General features: G+C 38.0%; 1 protein-coding gene across 1 annotated transcript in view; it reads right to left on the bottom strand.

Moving 5' to 3' along the window:
• Nucleotides 1-21,683, bottom strand: part of LOC121323313 (serine/threonine-protein phosphatase 2A regulatory subunit B'' subunit alpha-like) — an 85,374-nt gene extending 63,691 nt beyond the window's left edge. The window contains exons 1-2 of the mRNA XM_041264302.1: nt 21,416-21,683; nt 2,410-2,479 (exon numbers count right to left, since the gene is read on the bottom strand). The gene's annotated coding sequence lies outside the window, so the exon portion shown is untranslated. The remainder of the gene's footprint in view (nt 1-2,409; nt 2,480-21,415) is intronic.
• Nucleotides 21,684-22,945: the final 1,262 nt, after the last annotated feature.

Genomic DNA, 22,945 nt, shown 5'->3' with positions numbered 1-22,945 from the left:
AGATACTGTGGTTATATCAAGTTACACACCAGATTTCAAAATCAAATTGATATTAATCAAAACTTTATTACATCGTCATGGAAGGGAGGACTTGAGTATACAAGCAATGTGTGGCTCAGTGACTGAACTAACAATACAGTCCTGGCTCTCTTAGTTCCGACAGGTCAGATCTAACCACTAGGCTATTATTATACTAAGTACAAAAGTTATAATAATCCTTTAGAGGCAGTGTGGTCCTGTGGTTAAAGTCCAAGACTTGTAACCAGAAGGTAACCGGTTCAAATCTAACCTCTGCCACTGACTGATTCACTGTGTGACCCTGAGCAATTCACTTAACCTCCTTGTGCTCCATCCTGCAGATGAAATGTTAAATCAATGTTCTATTGTAAATGCACAGTTCACAGCCTGCCTCTGTAAAGTGCTTTGTGATGGTGGTCCACTGTGAAAGGCACATTTAAAGATTATTATTATTATTATTAATTATTAGTAAACCTTGTACTCCCCTACTCTCTCAACAGAGAACCCTCACTGACATTCATTATGACATGGACTCAATTTATTCTCTTCTATAAATCTAAGAGAATGATTGTGTTAGAAAAAATAACTGGGATTCCTATGTTACACTTCCTTTACAATCTGCTTGTATCGTAATATATAAACAGTCTGCCTGCAAGGCCAATACATTTCCTAATGTCCTGCGCTCCTGTTATAAACACATGTTTTTTTCTATATTACAGTGCTGTGCAATGTATCACAAGGGTCTCTTAACTTACACAGTGGCAGCTGTTGTAAAGCTGTAATGAGTGTTTGCTGCCTCTCTTTTTTCAATAGGTACACTAATGAACAATAAAAGTAACATGTTAAAGATTAGCTCATGGAACAAATGGCCCATTCATCATAAATGAAGAGTTTATTGTTCTGTCCCAAACCGCACCAGGCCTCTGTGGTATTTCTCTGTAAAGGCTATCTAGGTTTTGTAACAGAGCCATCATGTTGTTACGAGTGTACTTGCTTGCTTGGGAAATATTACGCCACTGCTCATTGATGGAAAAAATGCTTGGACTGAACCAAGTGTGCTTCAGCAGAAAGCCTCTTGATGGAAAACAATGAACTTAATGAATGGCAGGTTGAAATTCTGAAGTAGCTTTTCACATAACCCATTTCAAGTTAGTAGTTCACTACAATGGCAACAATGCAAGTTAAGAAATGATGATTAAGTGTTTCAAGGTTTCTAACATCTTGTGACCGAGGTCAGATACACAAGTACATAGTTTGTGTATACAGCATACTGAACATTTTTCTCCATTTCCTTTTCACTAAAGGAACACTTTAGATCATCTGCATTTTCTTAGTATTTAATACAAATCCTGTAAATGTGTCTTCTCGCTCATTTGTTTCTGCTTGCATCATTATGTAATTAAGCACTGTGTCTGCTTCTAAAAGCTGAATGTCTGAAGTAACCACTAGGGGTGTGCAGCTGTAATCTGTCATTTTTCAAACCAACTCACTTCAGAAATATAAAGTTTTGACACAATGGTTTCAAAAAGAGTAAATACACAACAACCCATGCAGAAATAGGAATAGCAGAGAATTATACAAAACGCACTTCTATTAAACATTACATAAATCAGAAAAAATAGACGGTAGAACTTAAACATTTCTGATATAGAGTGCATTGCTCTACTTGCAAGATTCTATTTGGCGTCCAGACTTAGCAATGATCAGTGGGAATATGTCAAATAAACTTGGAACACTGCAACAATTTTTTAACAATCAACTGGACTGGGTCCAGACTATGAGAACACCTGCAGTGCGTAGTTTTTTCCAAAATAAATGAATTAACTTTTCTGTCACATCTGTAACCTTCCTTTGGAAGTGATTTAGAAGCATTGTTCCAAGCAAGTGATCGCCACTGTTAAGTATGCATTCAAAACTGAGCATCCAGTCTATGAAGCATTGTATATTGACCTTCAAACCAAAGTAGGTGGAGGCTGCTGGGCATAAGAGACATTGCATGAAAAATGGGTGCTGAAATCTTATCTTGTAAATCCATTGATAGATATATATATATTTCCTCGCATGATATAGTCAGGCAAGGAAATACATTTAAGCACAGTGCTGAAAAAAAACCCAAAGAATTCTGGTCTGACAGTGCTATTGTAAATATGATCATTGTGGAACTACTTTTGCTGAAATAGAGTAGGACTCTAAACTCCTGCCAGACAGGTCTCGAAGTTTCATTGCAGGCTGAGATGAAATTACAGAATAATGATACGAAAAATAAAATAAGAAATTCTGCTGACAGGCCCTTACACATCGGCCCCCGTTCTGGAAATAGCAAACAGCTGGCTGCAAAGGGCCCGAATCATTTTCAAAATCAGTTTCAAAATGAAGAGATACTTTGCTTACCTACTTACAAATACAGTAAACAAAAGGGGACACAGCATTCCACAGCTCCATCTCAGCATTCCACTTTGAGCTGTGGGAGAAAAAAGTGAAAGGAAGGTTAAAAAAAAATAAAAAATGTTGAGTAAATATCAAAACCAACACCTATCAAGGTAAATTCACAATATTTGTGGGAAAACTAGACTGTGTTCCCATTAACTTAAATCCCAGCAATGTAGCTTTGAAAATAACCAGGTCAACTGCTTGCATTGCCCTTGCTGTGTAACACCCTGGGACACTGACCTTATCTCTCTTATTATGTCACAAATGTACAGACATCCCTCTTTATTTCTCTCTATTACTGGCATATTAAACCTGAGCTTTGATTAATCTGGCATTGAGCTAGGTTTGAATGCCAACAAAGTGCTATATTACAGTAGCATTACCACATGACAAGGCTGTCGTTTAATATTGTGAATTTAAAAGAACCCCAAGCAGTGCTTATTTTTGTAAGACAGGTCCGCTCAGGTTTGTTAGATAGCCCCAACATCCTTATTGATTGTACAGCACTGATCTATTCACCACATTGATGAGGTGCTGCACAAAACCCAATACCTTCTGCAAAACCCAATACCTTCTGCAATCGGACTCATTAACAACGGGGGAACAAAGAGGTCCAAGTTCAATCTCATAGCCTTTCATAGTGTAATTATAAAAAAATAAATAAAAAAACTGAAATATGTATCATTACTGTACCGTGCCAGAGAGACCTTGAGTGAAATAAAGTGCAATCATCAGCGTGGTTGATTATGGAAGCCAGGCATGCTTAACACTGAAGTGCTAAGCCACTAATTTGCTTTGTATCATATATGTGGTTTTAAGGGTTTGCTCTCTTGTAAACTCTCTCTATAAATAGTGCGCATCATTGCCTAAATTAAAGAGAAAATTGCACCAAGGTAACACAGCCTCCTGTGAGTGTTGTGGAATGAGAAAATCAAACACAGCAGGCAGGTAGCTGGTATTCTTTAAACCACAGTGAAGAACCCAAACCTTATCCATTTTTACCTTGGTCAATTTTAATAGTAATTTTGCAGTTTATTGTTCTTTCATTATACCAACTATTTCCAACACTATCATTTTACTATTCTTTTACCACAGTATACCATGGCAAGCTTTAAAATGGGTGGCTAAAAGTCAAAGAAGAAAAATGGTTCGCTGTATATATCAATACAATAACTTTCTTTCTATCACACCCTTACAAATCCCCAAAAGCTCTCTGTAGTCATGTATCAAATAAGGATTATAGAAAACATTAAAGGCAATCAGGATTAAACACAAGCGAGCCTTTGTGTGCTGCTTCTGTGCACCGGCGAGTTCAAGTGCAAAAAAAAAAAAAAAAAGAACAGGTGCAGAGAGGAAATGTCAAAACCTACCCGAGTGAGAGGTCTTTGAGAAGATACATGGCACTCTGCTCTTTTCTATCTTCATGATCATAGGCTTCTCAGAAATGCTGAATTTGTTGAGACGCTAACATTTTTGTTCATGATATTCCATTAAATTACACTCTAGAGATTATACCACTTCTGCACTGAAGTCAAGAAACCACAGAATAATCAAAGCTGAAACTCATACCTAACTCATTAGCTGAAATGACTTCACTTCATCTCACAAAAACACACAATACAGGAATCTAGTCATCACCTCCCCCCACTGCCAGCCAACCTTTTCCAGAATGCCTAAATTCCCTGACCAGAAAAACAAGCATTTTTTGTGCTCTTCCTAACAATCTTAGATCATGCAGAAGTAGCAAAATAGACCAAACCACAAACACTCCTTACATAGTGCTACATAACAGTCTAAGCCTTTTCCTTACATTCCATCACTGCAACTGCAGGTAAAAGGTTCTGCAGCTGGTGAATTCTACAGTATGAGCAGCACTACTCTGGTTTGGTATCAGGACAGCATTCATACTCTTATATAGCTTGGGAACATCAGCTTCTTCCCTGGTCCACCAGCAGTATCCATTCCTTAACCACATAGGTTTTATCAGCATATCTGCTTTTTTTCTGGCTTTTCTCTACCTGTCTTACATACAGGGTGTATCTTTCCCCAAGTATCAATCAGTAAACCACATATGTTCTGAACATTTTATTTTTGGTTACATAATGTTTTCCCCTCAATTAAATGACTGGGTTATAATGTTCTCATTATAGTGCACTGCCTGCTCCTTGCCTGACCCTCAGGGCAGCCATGCTTCACTGTAACCTTCAACCCGATATAAACACAAGCAGAACATAATGTCAAAAAGTAATGTTCTTACATAACTTGAAAGTGAAGGGGGATTGGGTGCAAGATCCCTGTACTCCATCCTGCATTTTTCCTTTTCCAGATCCAATGAATATTCCAGGTCTCTTTTTTCTTGGCTGCCAACTGGAGTCCTATTTATCAACATACCGTAAGCAGACTAACTCGGCTCTGAGTCTAAAACAGGCACAGCGTTCATAATGATGACAGAATACTTTGCAAACTCTGAGTCATTCGAAGCAAAACAATTCTTCTCATGCCTTAACTCTCATTCCCCATTCTTATAACCTGAAGACACAGGCAGGTACTTTGGCAATACTTTGTTGTAAGAAATAGACTCTGTGCACCTGATTTTGAGGCATAAACACTGTAAACATATAATTACACTGCAAAATAAATTAATCTGAGAACCAGAAATGATACAGAGTAAGTTGAACCCTAACTTGTGTAAATAGGGATGCCTAGGCAGTCTTTTTTGTTGTTGTCTACAAAGTTGCCCCTACACCAAGATCACTGCAGACGATAAAGGTTGTTATCTCAGTGCTACAACCAGTTTGAACCTAGTACTGTAGATAGCATGAGACAAAGCTTTCTTGCAGGAGTATAAAATTCTGGCAAAAAGAATGGAATAAAAAGAAATGTCTCTTGCCAGAACACGTTCGACACAGTCTGCAACTCTTGAATATAAAGGCTTGAGCAGTTGAATTTGTATGCAAATCTTCACAAACCTAGACCTCTAATTCAACCTGCCTCTTTCACGGCAATTGAATTAGTAATTTAAAACTACTTTGCAACTGTAGCCACAACACACTGGTTCCTGAAGGTGGGCTTTTGATGTTTCTTTTTGCACTTGAAAGATTTATTATGTGTGTGTGTGTGTGTGTGTGTGTGTGTGTGTGTGTGTGTGTGTGTGTGTGTGTGTGTGTGTGTGTGTGTGTGTTATTGCAGCAGCTTTGACGAGGGTGAAAGTGTTTTAAAAATAGGGTACTGCCCTGACGTTATTCCACAGGTTGCCAGAATAAACAGAGGCCTGTAATCAAAGGTAAGACTTGCACACATTACACTAAGGGTGCCACTATAACTATAATGTCATTACTAGCATCTTTGTCTGAGACAATATTACCACTGCTCAGTCGATAGTAATTAAGCATGCAGTAAATGAACACCTACAGGCTCCTTAAAAACCACAAATGGATGTTATTAAACTTGGTTGCTAGGCGAGGATGTTAATTGGGTGTGACGGTGGTTCTGAATCATTTATTGCACATATTCAACATTCCAAGGGGGTAATTAGCCCAGTTTTAGTAACATCTGCTCTGATACCTTCCCTAACTGGGTACTGCAAAGTTTACAAGATGCCAGTACTACTGCAATAAATAAATAAGCACCACACACATGCAGAAAGATGTTGCGCTTCAACTGGTAATGTATTGAATAGAGGAAAGAACAAAGTTTTAGAAAGAATGTTTTTCATTTGGGAATAGACTGTGTTGTCTGTTTGGCCTGTTCAATTATTTTACATGATCTTGGTTACATTAATGTGCACAACTAGCCCGTGTGCAATATGGTTAAGCAACCTACATATTTTTTCTACTATTTGCTATGTTACAGCCAAGTCATTGATAGTGAATCAAGAATAAGTTAGTACCTCTACCTTTGGCAGATATCCATTTACCACTCTTCAGTCAACTACTTCAATAGCAAAATCTTTTTTTTTTTGTGAAAGATGCCTTTGCTTCATCAATCTTTAATCTCTGATCACTCTCTGTCTCTGTTGCAGAAACAAGTGTGTTTGTAACCATGGAAACAATTTTAAAATGTTGTTTCTATGTTAAAAGGAGCCTTAAGGAAGTCCTTGGTGATTGGCCAAACCAAGAACATACTCACTGAACTTTTTCTGACATTTGTATTTAAACACCTTTTTTTTTTTTTTTTTTTTTTTTTTACTTGGAATGTGCTGAAAAATAATTCTAAAGAAGTGTGCCAGTAACATAGTCAGTGCATTTATTGGTATGTAACTAATCTTTTATAAATGAATGCCCCTTTCCTTTAATTGCAACTGTCATCTCGGGAGGTAATGCCAACATGTTTAAACAGTTTCCATTTAAAAGGGATTCATTGTTCACACCCTAAATATGAAACACAGGCGTTTCCATGACTATGAATAAAACATGTTCAGTAATGTATCCAGCACAACATGTACAGTACACGTTTTCTGTTAAAAGCCAAGGGATGATTAAAAATAGATATTTTTTATTTCCTGCCTGTAGTTTTGCCAAATTAGATTCCAATGGTGATCTAATAATGATATGTACTAAATATGTGTGCCCGCAGGGTATATAGAATTCTTACAACACAAGTACTGGCCTATAATACCTATTCAATATACAATATTTGTTTGATAAAAGGAAGGTTAAGAAAGCATTAGCAAACACCCTGCAACTTCCTCACGTCTTACTACAGTACTCATTTCTCAAACTGTCTCTTCTGTATACCACAACTGAGTCCTTACCATTGCAAGCTATGAATGCATATGGCATTCTGGGGCAAACTAAATAACTAAGTCTGTAACAAGCATGAAATTCACAGGAACGTTGTGAATGGGACAAGGAAACCACTGTATTTGCACACAAGATACACCCTCACCAAACTATTTAAACATGGATTTGATATGCACATAGAAGACACTTACATTTTTACACTGACCAAAACATGGGTGTGTTTTGTTATGTTAAGAATCTGAAACATCAGTAGAAATTCTCTGCATGGCCCAAGCAGAAGTAATGTAGTAGACCTTTTCCTAGTATCTCAGGAAATTAGGGATTTTCAGTTTAGGAGCACTTTTTTTTGAGGCCTTAGCGCTTCACTGACTTTTCATCTACATTTATTTTCCATGGATCTGCTTTTGTTGGAAGCCGCCTTGTAAGCTGTTTGTAAGAGAGCTGATGAGAAATGCTTGAGTGACACAGCTCGGAAGATGTCCTTGTTCAGCTGTCAAACCCACTTCACCCCAGTAAGTGTGTTCCTGATTACTTCAGCATCACTGATAACTCACAATATCTGTAATCTTAGGCTTAGGTTCTGTATACACAGCTATCACTTAATAACCACAAAATAAATACAGTATAAATCGCTGCTTTAAATAAGCTGTGGAACAGCAGGCAATTCTCCATGTGCTAATACCATAGCAAAAGTAATCTTTGATTTAAAGCAATTTTTGACAATCATGTTCAATTCTCTACATAAAAAACATTCCTGTCAGACTGTTTTCTACATTCTTCCTTAATTCACTAGAAACACAAACTGTAAGCATTCCAGTTTGCACAGTTGATAAAGGCAGTTTCAGCTGCAGGAATACAAGTTTCCTCTTTTTTTATCTCAAGCCTTCATGCGATTCTGTCAAACATGCCAGCGCAGTTACTGCCTGCAAAAGTTTCTGTTCTTGTGTCGCTTGGTGAACATCGGGATTAAAGCTTAGCTGGATTCTACATTGGTGTATACCGCTTTCCTAGTTCCATTTCCATTTAGGTTTTTACACAACACAATGTTCTCAGAGAGGCAGCTAATATAATAATATAATATCTTTATTTTCACATAGCACCTTTCATAGTGGACCACCGTCACCAAGCGCTTTACAGAGGTAGGCTGTGAACTGTGCATTATATGCAGAGTCACTTACAATAGGACATAGATTTAACATCTCATCCACAGGTCCACAGGATGGAGCACAAGAAGGTTGTGACAGGGTGACAGGGTCACACAGTGAGTCAGTCAGAGGCAGAGGTGGGATTTGAATCTGTGACCTTCTGGTTACAAGTGCTGGATTTTAACCACTGGACCACACTGTCTCCTATGTCTCAGCTCATTCATTTCAGATGCCGTGGCTGAATCATTCACTCTCTGGAGATTCCAGACTACACACTACCATAGATAGACAACTCTGTGGTAAAGAGAATGCTATCATTTACGTTTACCTGAAACAAGAACAAGATGTCTTCACTGTGACACCTAAAAGAACAAAACGAAGAGGGCTACACAAACACACACAAAGAAAGGCAATATTCTCCTTCACATTTCAGGTTAAGAACATTCAAATAAGAAGAGGAGAGGAGACTGTGTCAAACTAAACATATTTTATAACAGTAGTGATTTTTGAAATCTAATACTGTACGTACCCTGTGCACAACACGAATGACCCTGCATATAACACGCAACCTGTATAACTATAATCTCCTACAATGTGCGTGCTATACTCTACTGCTACGTGATAACCATATTTATTAAATCAGTTAGACCCAGCAGGCAGAGGTAAACAATATTTTCACTCTGGCTACACCTTTGTAGAAATCTATCTCCTCTTGTATTCAGGTAATCCATGGAGCTCTGGAAGTTCATGTTAAATGCTAACATTTGTCAGTTAGATAAATGAGGCAGATAACAGTGGTGGGAGAACTCCTGCTGGAGCCCTCCCTTTCTGTCAGAAACATTTGTGTTTTCACTTATTTGAAATTCAGTGCTGTAGCAATGCCTCTTACTTACTTTGATAACATTTGCTTCTATTGGAATCATTCCACCACTACTGGGCTACATAAATAAAACATAATTAAATCTGTACTTAAAAGGCACACAAGCCTGTATTTAAGATGTGGTAAAGTGAGATTGTAGGTTTCTACTTCCTCTATAGTGTACACGCCTACATGTCAGCCGTCTACAACGCACAGGGCTCTCACAGTCATTGGCACAAAGGAGGGTTGCCGTGGGTCTCCTTGTAGTTAAAACCGAAGTCTGAAGGCCGCAAGATCCTTAGCTTGGACACTGACACCTTGTCACCCAGCATTAAAATCAGAATGCCTATTTAAATGGACTATACCCACCAATAAATAATGCTACATATCAAGATGGCCCCAAGAGTCAACTAGTAGTAAAATTATTTATATTAACCGTTCTATTTAGATATTACATTTTTGCACCCTTAATCCACTTTATTGATTTTTAATGAAAACCCAAAGTATATGAGCTTTTAGAGTGAAATGTTAGTCACCTTCATCTGCAAATTTCAATGGGTGGTGTGATAGCATCTAACTACTAAACCCCAAAACAGCACAGACTCAAAGCTACTTAGAGAAAATGTTTATTTTTTTTTGTTTCATGTGTTATGCCAACACCAAGTGTATAAAAGAAGTCAAGTCATTGAATATCTTTGTTCATTTTTTTTTTTTTGTTTAGGATTTGGCACCGATTGTAGCAACGCAGAATATTTCAGCCTCTACTCCTTCATTACTGAAACAACAGAAAACTGTGTTAACACACAGGCCAGAATCTGCATCACACTGGAAGGCTATTTGCCCACTGAATTACATTCCATACTGCACATCAGAACAGTGACATTAAAACTTTAGGACTGAAGAATCATGAATAATACTTGAGACTCACTCCCTTTTAGACAATAGCTTTCTAGTTAAAACAGCTGCATGCTCCACCTTGCAGAGGCCAATAGATACAGGATTAGCCTGATTTCATGTATAGAGATCAATAGTCTACTGCATATGAAAAATTTATTGCAGGGATGCAAACTAAGATATCAGTTTAGGTTTTAAAACATGTTTAACTTGAGGCACCTGATAAGCACTGTTAACTGGCTTGGTTGTGTAAGAAACCAAGGAAAGCATTTAACCATGTACATGTGCAATCAAGAAATGTGGATGGTATCCACAATTCACATAGATATAAGAGACCAAATGCCACTACACTAGTATCCTTTTATATAAATATAACTTTAATTTAACCCTTTCATGCATGGCGCCCTCATATGGCGACAGCTAAAAAAAACTCCTCTAGTCTTGATGAGGATACATTTTGTTTACCCATATAAAACAATGACAAAAAAAAAAAAAAAATGTTAAAAATTAAATCTTTTTTTGTGTGTTTGTCCAAAAATATATATTTTTTCAGCTATTTTCAATATTTCCTACATGAATGGGGTTAAAGTTCCAGGTAATTGTATGGGGGGGGGGGGGGGAGCCTTGCTCAACAAAAACGTACATCCAGTCCACGCAGCCTCACCTGTACCGACGCATGTACTAGACTATTGTAATAGATGAGCTACTTAGAAGGGAGTTTCCCAGAGAACAAGGAGACTATTATATGAGTAATAGATACAAGTAAAAACAATAGAAAACAGGAATAAGACTTTCCAATCCAAGAACATTCAAGTGCTACTATGAGTTTTTTTTTTTTTCTTTTTGATGCACTGCAGCAAACAAGTGCTGCTGCTGCTATTCGTAATGGCATAGCAGGTAGGTGCTGTTATTAATATTTTCCTGACTACTTTAGCACTTGCGCTTGACTTCTTGCAGAATGCAATATGTCACTGACTCAGAACTTGCTGCCCTTACTGCCCCAAGCTTTTAATATTTTTAATGTTGTTGACTAAATTTAATAAGAAACTTCTCTAAAGGGCATTAGAATTTGATGGAGAAAGAAATGTCACCTTTGCATGCACTAGACTTGACCTTGATTTGGTATATAAAAGACAACAGCACTTAATAGTCTAGGTGACCCATCTTTGTCTCTTAGTCCAGCATTGTGTACCTTAGCGGTGTACTTTTTGGTTGAAGGAAATATCTATACTACAGTACGCTACAGTGTGTATGTATTATATCATCTGTAAAACTAAGCAGGTAACCGATTTTTAAAACTTAAGGAAGTACATTGAGTTAATTTACTCATAAATTTCAAATGTATACATCAATTTAAATGAATGATCTGTTTTGCTCAGTTAATGTGATTTGCTTTTTTTCGTTTTACAGACTTAATAAATCAAGATTAACTTACTTGAAATTATCAAGTTAGAAAAAACCAGGCCTGAAACTTTGAGAAACTGTTTTACAAGGTCTCAACATTCCTTATCCTTAAACTAATGTCATATGCCTTGTTTTAAACACATTCTGATCTGCAGTTATTGCTGACCTCAAGTCTTGGAGTTGAAGTGTGACAATCCTTAACCAGACACAAAACGGTTCTGCTGCCAGATACCCTGGCTTCTGAAACACTGTGGAGCTGTGTAAGACAGGAAACCAACCCGATTAGGGTTTCAGGGCACTTGTATCAATACTAAAAAGTAATTATCCAGGCTGGTTTAACTGCTCCAGCTCAGTTTCAGTGGCCTCTCCGACAGGGGGATGTTTAAAAATGGTTAATTTGTCTCTTGATGCCACTCCTGTTATGCCAGACGCAGTGAATCCACCCCAAGTTTTTCTGATACACAGATGTTAAAATGGGAGTTAGCGTGACGGTGCCCAATGAAAGGTGACCTTATCTTGTGGACTAACTCAGTCCTCAAACACTCAAGCAGGCAAGCCTTGCCTGTATAGTATTCACTAAACTTGAACCACGTAAATGTTCTGTACAGATGTATTGTTTAGCATAAACACTGTCACTGTGCTTCACGGAGTGGGAGTTTGTCAAGACTTGACTGCCTTTGGGAATGTGTTTTTGTTTTCTCTTTTTTTTGTATCAAACTGACTATTACAGCCCATGTCTGCGCTTTCTCTCACCTACACTAAACAAACACGAATTTACAGGAAGAGGTAAAAAAAAAAAGTCTGGAATTCCTTTTGTACAGCATACTACAGTGTCATATATATTTTAATACAAAGAATAAACAGATTGTCTTATCAGAATGCTGGCTCTTTCAAAACTTCCTAATCCAAAAGAATATCACATACCCGATATCCATTACAAATGAACCTGGTCTGTTAGCAGTGGATGTCAAATTACACAGGGTCAAACATTTCTAAAGACATATCCATGTTTAAAGCCCACAACAGAAAAACAGTCCCGGCCACAATTACTCGCACAGACAGACCAGTTTGGCCCAATCTGTGAGGAAGTCTGTGTAGTATAATGATTTCATGCACTATCCATTCTCCTCTCAAGGCTTGGCTTCAGATCAGAAGCGAGCAGAGTTTTTGTCTCAACTTTAGTGTTCTTTGGATAGTAGTCCACATCAAACTGCAGTACCAAATAATTATGCCATTGCAGGCAGTCTCAAAAAGACCAGGTTTGGATGGGCATGGACACTAAACTTTTCCACCTCTAAAGAAAGTGAGACGTCAAGGGTTTGAGGCTTAGTCCCAGCACTGTGGGGAGACTCAAATTACCACTGTTCTCTGGAAAAACCAAGGACTTCAGTTCTCGGTCCAGTTTCACAGGGATTCACAGGGATACTTTGGCAACTGTATCAACATTCCTTTTTTTTGGCACAGCCAGGAGGTTGTGGAACGCTCTCTCTCTCTCTCTCTAGCCATTGTGTCTCTTTCCGTTAAACCTGGCTACAAGCTGTTACCCCACTTGGCTATTCTATTTGGAGGTCATTTGTCATTGAAATGCAAAAGATGAATGAATTTTAGCACTCTAAAAATACATTTAAGATGATTATTTTTAAATGGTGTCGCTTGGTGCAGTTTTGAGGTTTGTTGCGGGCGGCAGGCAGAAATCAAATAATAAATCAGTCATGAGGTTAAAGCTGGGAGATGACATCTGAACAAAAATAATCCTCAGACTCCACTTTCACGGCCTATTTTTACTTACAGTGAAATCATCTTCATGACTTTAACAAAACAATCAGTTGTTGTGATGTATTACACAGGATGGACTTGAGATACGGAACGGTCTAAAAGATCAAGCACCATGTTATCTTTGTATAGTACTTCTCAAATGCAGTTCTAGATGGTTGTACAGTCTCAGCTTTTACATTTCTGTACACAGCTTGGTGTAGAGTTTGCTTATGGTTTGCATGATTGGGCGGAAGTGGTTTGGATTGAAATCTTAAAGAAGTGTATTTATTCATTCTCACATACCCTCCAGGTAATAAGCAGTGTACACACATATGGAGGGTCCTCATCTCAGGACTACATTAATCTAAATATTTGTAAAGCAGTGCACAGTGAGATGAACAGGTTATTGTTTTATACCCAAATGCAATCTGAACGGTCTGCAGGAGGACAGGGTTTTATAATATAAAGGTTTGGAGAACATTTTGTGCAAATTCAAAGCATACATGGTTACGTGGATTGGGAACTGCCTTCAGAGAGTTACTGCTTAAGTCATCAGCCATCTTCACGGTATGTAAATAAAAGTCTCACAGCACAAACCAAACCGATTGGCTATTTTTATTCATCATGTGACTTAAACAGCTGTACATAAAGTACAGTCACATGTATTGTAGGTCATAACCTACAAAAACACATGTCAGGACACTAGCACAAAGCTTTTACCTTTTACACTCAGAAATCCTTGCAAATACACAAGATTTCAGTATTCCTGCATGCAGTGTTTTAAATCCCTGTGCAGGATTGGAACTTAAACTTCAGGCCTAGAGGTGGGGAGACCTGTCTCCATGCTACTAAACAAAAGACACTATCACTCTTTGAAAGAGCAGATTTGCAACTGAATTGTAAAAATACAGCCTGTCAGCACCCCTTGAGATAGTTGAGCTGTGTAGAAGTACTGGCTTACCAGCTAACATTTGTTTCTTTTATGTGTAGTACAGTCCTGACCCAGTATAGTCCATCAGTGCTTAAACACATTCACATTTACATGTAATGTTCGTTCCGTTGTCAGGGTTAAGATTTCAACATTTAAAAGTCATCAGGACCGCCCTCTAATACCAGACATACCCATTTGTATGCCATCCATTTGGCGTTAAAGTATGTGGATTGGCAGGACAGCAGTGCAGAGATCAGTACTTCAAAGTGCAGGCCATGGAAGAAGCTGCAAGTTCTTGATTTGTTTCCATGACGCTCTGAGGCTAAGCAAGCAGCATGCCAAAGTTCTACAGGCTCCACTGTTGACGAGGAAACTATGGGACCAACAGGCTAACTCTGATCTCTACAGGAGACTGCATCCATTCCAGGACCGGCTTTTATAGGAGAAGTCACGATAGAGCTACAGTGATAATCTGATTAAAGTATGCTAATTAGCAGTTGGAGGAAATGGAATACTGACACCCAGCTTTGCACAGAAAGGGCAAGACAAAATAAAAGAACAGTTGCAGTCTTCTCTGTTTTGGAAGTGGATAGCAGAGATTGAAAGGTGCATGTGCTTGGTTTACATGTTGCTTATATTAAAATATAAGATGAGCTTCATGTGGATGAAAGTAGACAGAAAAGTTGCAAGACAATGCATTTTAGTTATGGCAGGAATACATTTGAAGTACAAGAGCACAGATACCTGTCCTGAGTAAAGTCAGTGGAGTCTTTAAAAAAAGCCTGGTTAACAGAGAGATTCATAAGCAGATGACTGTCCTGCTCACTGGCTGTGGGAGAGCATTAAACTGCATCTCTGTCCCACTGGCTCCCGAATACCTTTGACCTCCCAGGAGGGTCATGAAGTTTTCTTAGCTGTCTATCCAACATGCTTTCAGAGATATAAATTAGATGGCTGAAGGGGTCCAATGACACACAGCCTTGAGGGAAGTTTTCTAATTGACATCATTTCCTTCAAGAGAAAAGCCCTGATTAGCACAGGCCTTGGGGGATGGTACTTCAGCAGAGGAGCATCATTCTCTCGCCTGCTCCCACACCCCTGCCTTCTCTGTGTCACACAAGCTCAACCACAGACACTGGGAACCTCTCCAACACAGAGCAGTCTAAAGACAGAAGTTGGGATACTTGACAGAATCAGAGAGAACTCAGATTTTTTTTTTTGTTTCTTCTTCGCACCCATTGTCAATATCTGAGTACATCGAAAACATGTCAAATATCGAGAGCGGTGAAGTACAGAAGGCAGAAATGACAACCTACAGTTTGTTTCAGTACCGACAGGTAACCTAGCAAAATGATCAATTTACACAAACCCTTTAAAATGGAATTCAGAACCATCTTAAATAAAATATTTGGTGAACCTATGTTCAAAGGAGATCATGGTCACATCAGTGACATCATGAATTAGGCGGCTGTAAATGTGAGAAACTTTTCAAATGTTTTTTCGTTTTTTTTCCCCTGATAGACTATCATTGGTTCTGAGTTGTGTGGGGTCGCCATCAAGTCATGTCCACACATCTTAGATTCGAAGCAGTAATACATCAATGCCTAGGAGAAGAACACACTCAAATGATTTAAAATGTTCTCTGGGTGTTCGAAAAGCACTGTATGAAAGAAGCAGATGTTAACCTGCCAGAAATATTAACCTGCACAGAAATGTGGCTGACAAATGGTATGTTGTTCTTTTTTATTTTTTGGACATGGGTTTAATTAGCAATGTAGCGACGCAATGCTTGAAGTATTTAATTCTTATTGACATCAAGTCAGATTTATGTTTTTTCAGTGTGTTACAATATATTTATACTTTAAAGGGCCAAAAATATGTTAGTCACCATATTCTTTTTCCCTAGGTATTTTTTGTTGTTGTTGTTTTTGTATTAATTGATTAAGTTATATATTTGCAAAGTTTCATTAAAATATATTATAGGCCATTTTCCACATGGATAAGTACTCCTAAAAGGTCAAACACAGTGCACTAATGACACATATGACCCAAGTGACCACAAAGCTTTAAAACAGCAGGAGAATATGTTGTAGGTAATTACCTCTGATTTTACAGAGCAGCTAAAATGAGTCCCCATCAGCACAAGTTCATTTTACCATAGCCTCAGGGAAGGTTTGCAGCAAAAATAATTCTTTCTGAGAATGATTTGCCATTACTGAACTCAGGTTTAGCTTTTGCTATTCTCTTTACTGTATGAGTTGGACTTATTGTTGGGTGAGGGAAACAAAATACAAATAAAATTGTGCTGATTTGTACACGTCCTAGAACAGTCCTGGCTTGTCAGGACTGCATTGTAATAATAAAGGTCAGTTACATCCTCAAGTCGATGCAGATTACTTAGAGAATTAAGCTGCTAAAATTCCCACAGCAACCACTTGCTTATCAGCAGTAAAATACATATAAATCATATTTTTAACACACACACACACACACACATATAATATATATATATATATATATATATATATATATATATATATATATATATATATATATATATATATATATATATAGAGAGAGAGAGAGAGAGAGAGAGAGAGAGAGAGAGAGAGAGAGAGAGAGAGAGAGTCATTGCAGAATGCATCATCTCACACATTGAGAGCACATTTTATTGTGATTGTCTGGGAATTACTATTGTAACCTATTTATTAAGATTATTCCTACATTAGTTCTGATGGGTAAGCAGTAGCTCCAAAATTGAGATTTAGTATTTTTTTTATTCAATAAAATTGGTTCCAACAAAATTCAACAATGCACTTCAGAGACATGGGGATCGCATATTCCCCAAATGTGTCATGAAGCAATTTTGCATCAGCATGGTGGACGATAGTTGTAAATATGTGAGAAACGTGGTGTACATACAGTGGCTCTCAAAAGTATTCACACCCTTGGACTTTTCCACATTTTATTGTGTTACAACATGGAATCAAAATGGATTTAATTAGGAGTTTTTGCCACTGATCAACACAAAAAAGTACATAATGTCAAAGTGAAAAATAAAACCTACAAATTGTTCTAAATTAATTACAAATATAAAACAGAAAATAATTGACTGCATACATAGTCACCCCCTTTGCTATGACACACCTAAATAAGCTCTGGTGCAACCAGTTGTCTTTAGAAGTCACATAATTAGTTGAATGGAGTCCATGTGTGTGCAATTATGGTGTTTCACATGATTTCAAGTTAAATACACCTGTCTCAGAGGTCCCACAGTTGGTTAGTACATTTCCTAACAAAAACTACATCATGAAGACGAAGGAACATTCCAAGCAAATCCGGAATAAGGTTCTTCAAAAGCACCAATCAAGTGTAGGATAAAAGAACATTTTCAAGGCATTGAATATCCCCCGGAAAACAGTAAAGTCCATTATTAAGAAATGGAGAGAATATGGCACAACTGTGAATCTGTCTAGAACAGGCTGTCCTCAAAAACTGAGTATCCGGGCGAGAAGGTCACTAGTCAGGGAGGCCACCAAGAGGCCTATGGCAACATTAAAGTAGTTACAGTCTTCCACGGCTGGGCTGGGAGATAGTGTGCATACGGCAACAATAGCCTGGGTGTTTCACAAAACTGGCCTTTATGGGAGAATGGCAAAAAGAAAGCCATTGTTGAAAAAAACTCACATCAAATCTCAGCTATAGTTTGCCAGAAGGCATGGTCTGATGAGACCAAAATAGAGCTTTTTGGCCTCAACGCTAAGCGTTATGTTTGGCACAAGCCTAACAATGTACATCATTCTGAGAACACCATCCCTACCGTGAAGCATGGTGGTGGCAGCATCATGCTATGGGGATGATTCTCTGTGTCAAGGGCTGGAAAACTTGTGAAGACACAGGGCAAAATGGATGCAGCAAAGTACAGAGAAATCCTGGAGGAAAACCTGCTGAAGTCTGCAAGAGACCTGGGACTTGGGAGAAGATTCATCTTCTAGCAGGACAATGACCCCAAACATACAGCCAAAGCCACACTGGATTGACTTAAAAACAAAAAGTTCAATGTTCTGGAGTGGCCCAGTCAAAGCCCGGACCTCAATCCAATTGAGAATATGTGGAAAGAGTTGTAAGTTGCTGTTCACCAAAGGTCCCCATCCAACTTGACGGAGCTTGAGCAATTTTGCTAAGAAGAATGGGCAAAAATTGCAGTGTCCAGATGTGCAAAGCTGGTACAGACTTATCCAAACAGACTCATGGCTGTAATTGCTGCCAATGGTGCCTCTACCAAATATTGACTCAAGGGGGTGAATACTTATGAATCAATTATTTTCTGTTTTGTATTTGTAATTAATTTAGAACAATTTGCAGATTTTATTTTTCACTTTTTTTGTGTTGATCAGTGGCGAAAACTCCTAATTAAATCCATTTTGATTCCATGTTGTAACACAATAAAATGTGGAAAAGTCCAAGGGGGGTAAATACTTTTGAGAGCCACTGTACATGCATACATACCTGTAATGGGAACTACTCATACAGTTATCCTCTTGGCCTTAGAAAGGGCTCCATGGCATCAGTCAGTCAAAATGCTTATCTTTAAAAAGACAACCCTAAACCCCAGGCCTATATGTTAGCTTTGGAATGTTGGTTTTTGCCGCTCTGTATATGTCTCACAGTCAAAACAAAAAGGCCAATTCCATTGAACCAGGCTCTCGGACAACACGCCTATTAATATGGTCCTGTGAATTGCTGAAATCCTTTAAAATATGTAACCACACTACAAGCTACTGAAATCACACCATTGTTATCTCAAGTAAAGGTCCTGTTTGGTTGGCGTGGAGATTGGTTTCTTTATTTTGCCACTGTACAGTGCATGTATGAACATTTAATACAAACACATTGTGAGAGATGCACTGTGATCTAACATGTAACAATTGCAAGGTTGGAATTTTCTTTGTGAATTAAAACGGGCACTGATCGGTGTTTAAGGACTTGAGTAGTATGGTGATTTAAACACTGGTTTATTGACACTGCACTTGAAGACTAAGTTCCACATCTTATGGAAAGGCTTAGCTTCAAACAAGTGAAGATTTTGATCATGCAAGCAGGATTAGTTGTTAACCTCTAGAATGGAAACCTACTGAAATCCCATTATTCCAGACTAACCACACTGATCACAGATGGCTGGGTGGCAGATAGCTATTCATCACAGAGGACCTGCAAAGTACCCAGCCAAAGAAATACCCAGAAATAAGAAATCACACCCTTTGAATACATTGGGAAAATCCTGACAAGATAAATGAGATCTGCTTGTGAGTGTTAAATATTCAGAGCTACTTACACACACTGTTGAGTGTTATTGCTTCCATCTCAACATCACCATGATATGCACTCCACATGTTATGCATTCCAGTGTGCTGTATACATTGTTAAAAACATATAAATAACCTCATATGATAAAATATCATCTGCAACCAAATGCCATAAATAAATACTGAAAATGCATGCATTTGTTTCTGTCAGATTCAATACTCAAAGCTGCCAGAACCGCATTTTTACTGCACAATTCTCAACCTGAAAACAGGGTTCCTAATCTATGCATATAATCTTAAGGAACACCATCAAAAATCATCAGTCAATGCAGTACATGGCTGATTAGTTTGGAGAATAACCCAGAATAAACACAGAAAACAGGTTCTATTTTTGGTAAATTGCAGGGGAAGCAACTGCACTGTGTAGCCTCTCTTGATGGGAGTAAAAACAGAATATAAGAAGATATTCCAGAGCTCCAGTTTAGAAAGAGCGACAACATTCATTAGCAGCAGGATGCCACGTTTGTTCCACATGGAAGAAATACTGCTAATCACCCATGAATAGCTGTATATCAGGATGCACGAGACAGAGTGGGAATGAGCCAGTATCGTGCTGATAAAATCATTAAGCATATATTACCTCTTTAATTGATGTGAAGATGGCTCTCTTTTAATGTAACAACTGTCAGTATTTAAAAAAAAAAAAAGCCGCCACACCCTAAAGCAAAATGTTTAGTTTCAACCCTTTTCACTTGATCATAATTCCGAAGTCTTAAAATTACTATTTAAATAAGCACTGAACCCAAATTACGCATCTCCATAATGACAGCTGGGGTTAGCCAACATCTACAATCACATAGCACTCTATTACACTTGGTATATTGAAACTACGGCTCCAGTTTAGAAATTAGCATGCTATACATTACGAATCATATGCAAAGGTGGTTTGTAGAAACAACAGCCGTAACAGCAATCATATTACAATTGCGATCCATTATTTGCAAGGTCATAAAGGAAAACATGCTGTGGTACAAAATTAAACATTTATGATATAAGCACAGCACTGTATATCTAACAGAAACTCCAACTTTAGTTACAGTTACTGGACACTTGCCCCCTGGGTATGTTATATAAACAGCCATCTTTAAAGCACAATGTGTTGCCTTCAAGTGTCATTTGATTAGCAGCCTTCTTTAGCATCATAGTCGTTGGGAACAAAATCAATGGTAAGGTTTAGGAATACTACTTTCCATCAAGTAGTGGATCACCCAGCGTTTGCTGTGGTACCTTGTGCCTCAATGACTCTCGATTCTCCCATATACAATCAGATCTTTTGGAAATGACAGAACAAACGCCTTGACGAGAAATAGTCATTTGCATGCTAGTACTAGAGCAAATGCAGATTCATTGACACCAACGGTACGGTAAAGTAACTCTAAGGTCTTGCAAACTTTTGAGAAGCGATACTAGACTGTGCATACTGTTGACATGCTACAACGTTGCAAAACACAGCATTCCACTTTAACATGACATCTTAGTTTTTGTGTTCCAATCAAACAACCTCGTTGAGGGTTCCTGAATCAGTCATTGAGTGCTGCGCTGTTATGTTAGGGGCTGGCAAATCCTGGAACTCAGTTTAGTTAGCGCTCCTTAACAAGTGGATGACACAATGCTACGCCGTTTATTTTCCTAATAAACATTACTTCTGGGTCGTTACATTTTGCACAGGTTTTCCTGAGATTCATGCAAACTGCATGCAAGCAATCGTGGTACTACACTTGATTTTGACAAGAGAGAGAGAGAGAGAGAGAGAGAGAGAGAGAGAGAGAGAGAGAGAGAGAGAGAGAGAGAGAGAGAGAGAGAGAGAGAGATCTACTAACAGTAAATACGAAGGTGGAAAGCTCATATTACAAAAATAAGCTCACACGTACCATGTTTCCGTATCAAATCATGTTGTGGGTTCTCTGTTGATGAACAAAATCCATAACCGAAATGTTCCCTTTGCAACGCTGTCGTACCAAGTGGTTTACTGTTTTAGGGGCAACACTAGTAATTGCAGTGCTAGTGGAGAGAAGGCTTGCTCTGCGCGAGTTCTGAACATACCGTGCACGCAGCTACAGCTCATAAAGACACCGTAGCGCTCACAAGGGCCTGAGGGGAGTTCCTGACAGCTAGTTTGTGGGCGGAAATTTTTAGTGACGCTACTTTTAGAACATGTTGGATTTTGTAACACGGCAATTTGCAGTCAATCTTGTACTTTTACTTAAGGTGATACTTACAAGTAAGCAAGCTAAATTGATTTTTGTAATTTGTTAAGTACATGGATTAAATCATTGTTTATATGAATTTAATAATACAGACAAAGCACCTGAAAAAAAGAAGGCATTGTAAAATACATACCGGTATCTAAATATGTTTATTTATTTCAATAAATAAATACAATGAATAAAAACACACAATATGTAATACCGTGCCTGTTATTACTACCTAATTGCACAAAGCAGATGTATGTTGTTAAATTATTCAGTGCTGTTTACTTACTGTTATTTATTTTATTTATTTATTTTATTGCAGTTTGGTGAAACTTTGAAAGCGGCCACATGAAAAACTGAAGTGTAACGTCCTGAGTCAATCCAACCCCTTGAGGAGTTTATAAATTACCTGGAGCTGGGAAGCTAACAGAAACCCCACCCTTTTTCTACTACCAGGCTATGCTTTCAACTTGAAACTTTACAGGATTGGTTCTCTGAGTTACTTTATACTTAGCTTGTAAATTAGCTTGTGTTTTAAAGAGGGCAGTATGAAGCAGTGTGTGTCATTTTGATTTAATACATTGAGAAAAAACAACCTGAGACAGAGAAAAGGACAGGGAGGGGAATCAGTAGGCATGGTTTTATTAGGCTCTCATAAGCTTCTTACCTTAGGGTGTTATTTGAATAATATTTAGCAAGGGAAAAATACATTAGTAAAGTTGTTGCCAGTTTTGTGATTGATCAAAGGGCTTGCTCAAGTCCAGAGAACACTTGGAATCTCTTGTTTTAAAAGATGTGAACTGAGTGCTATTACTTATAGCATTTGGTAGATAGGAGGCTGTTGTACATAAGAAGTCAGAAGTTTCACCCAGTAATTTCAATTTAGTCAGTAGTAGTTAGCGTTTATTCCAGTCATTAATGTTTAACAAACAACAAATCATATTAATGTTACCAAATGAGAAACTAGCAACTTGAGGGTACTTGGGAGGCCTTAAATTATATGGCCTCATTTATTTGGGATGTATTTGTCATACTAACAGGTGTTTTTTCTCTATCCAATACAGGAATTACGTCTCCATTTTCAGAAGTATGTCGTCTTGACTGGCTCAAGATCTGATGCCATAATATTAGTTGACAGTAAATTGCAACCTTTTAACCTGTAGCAGGAAAACAGAGGAAGTCAATCCAAGACCATTTGTTTCATGTTTC

The sequence above is a fragment of the Polyodon spathula genome, chromosome 11 (genome assembly GCF_017654505.1).
Source record: "Polyodon spathula isolate WHYD16114869_AA chromosome 11, ASM1765450v1, whole genome shotgun sequence".
In the NCBI taxonomy this organism is placed as follows: domain Eukaryota; kingdom Metazoa; phylum Chordata; class Actinopteri; order Acipenseriformes; family Polyodontidae; genus Polyodon; species Polyodon spathula.
Note: the sequence above shows the minus strand (reverse complement) of the source record. Positions and strands in the feature narration are given on the sequence as shown.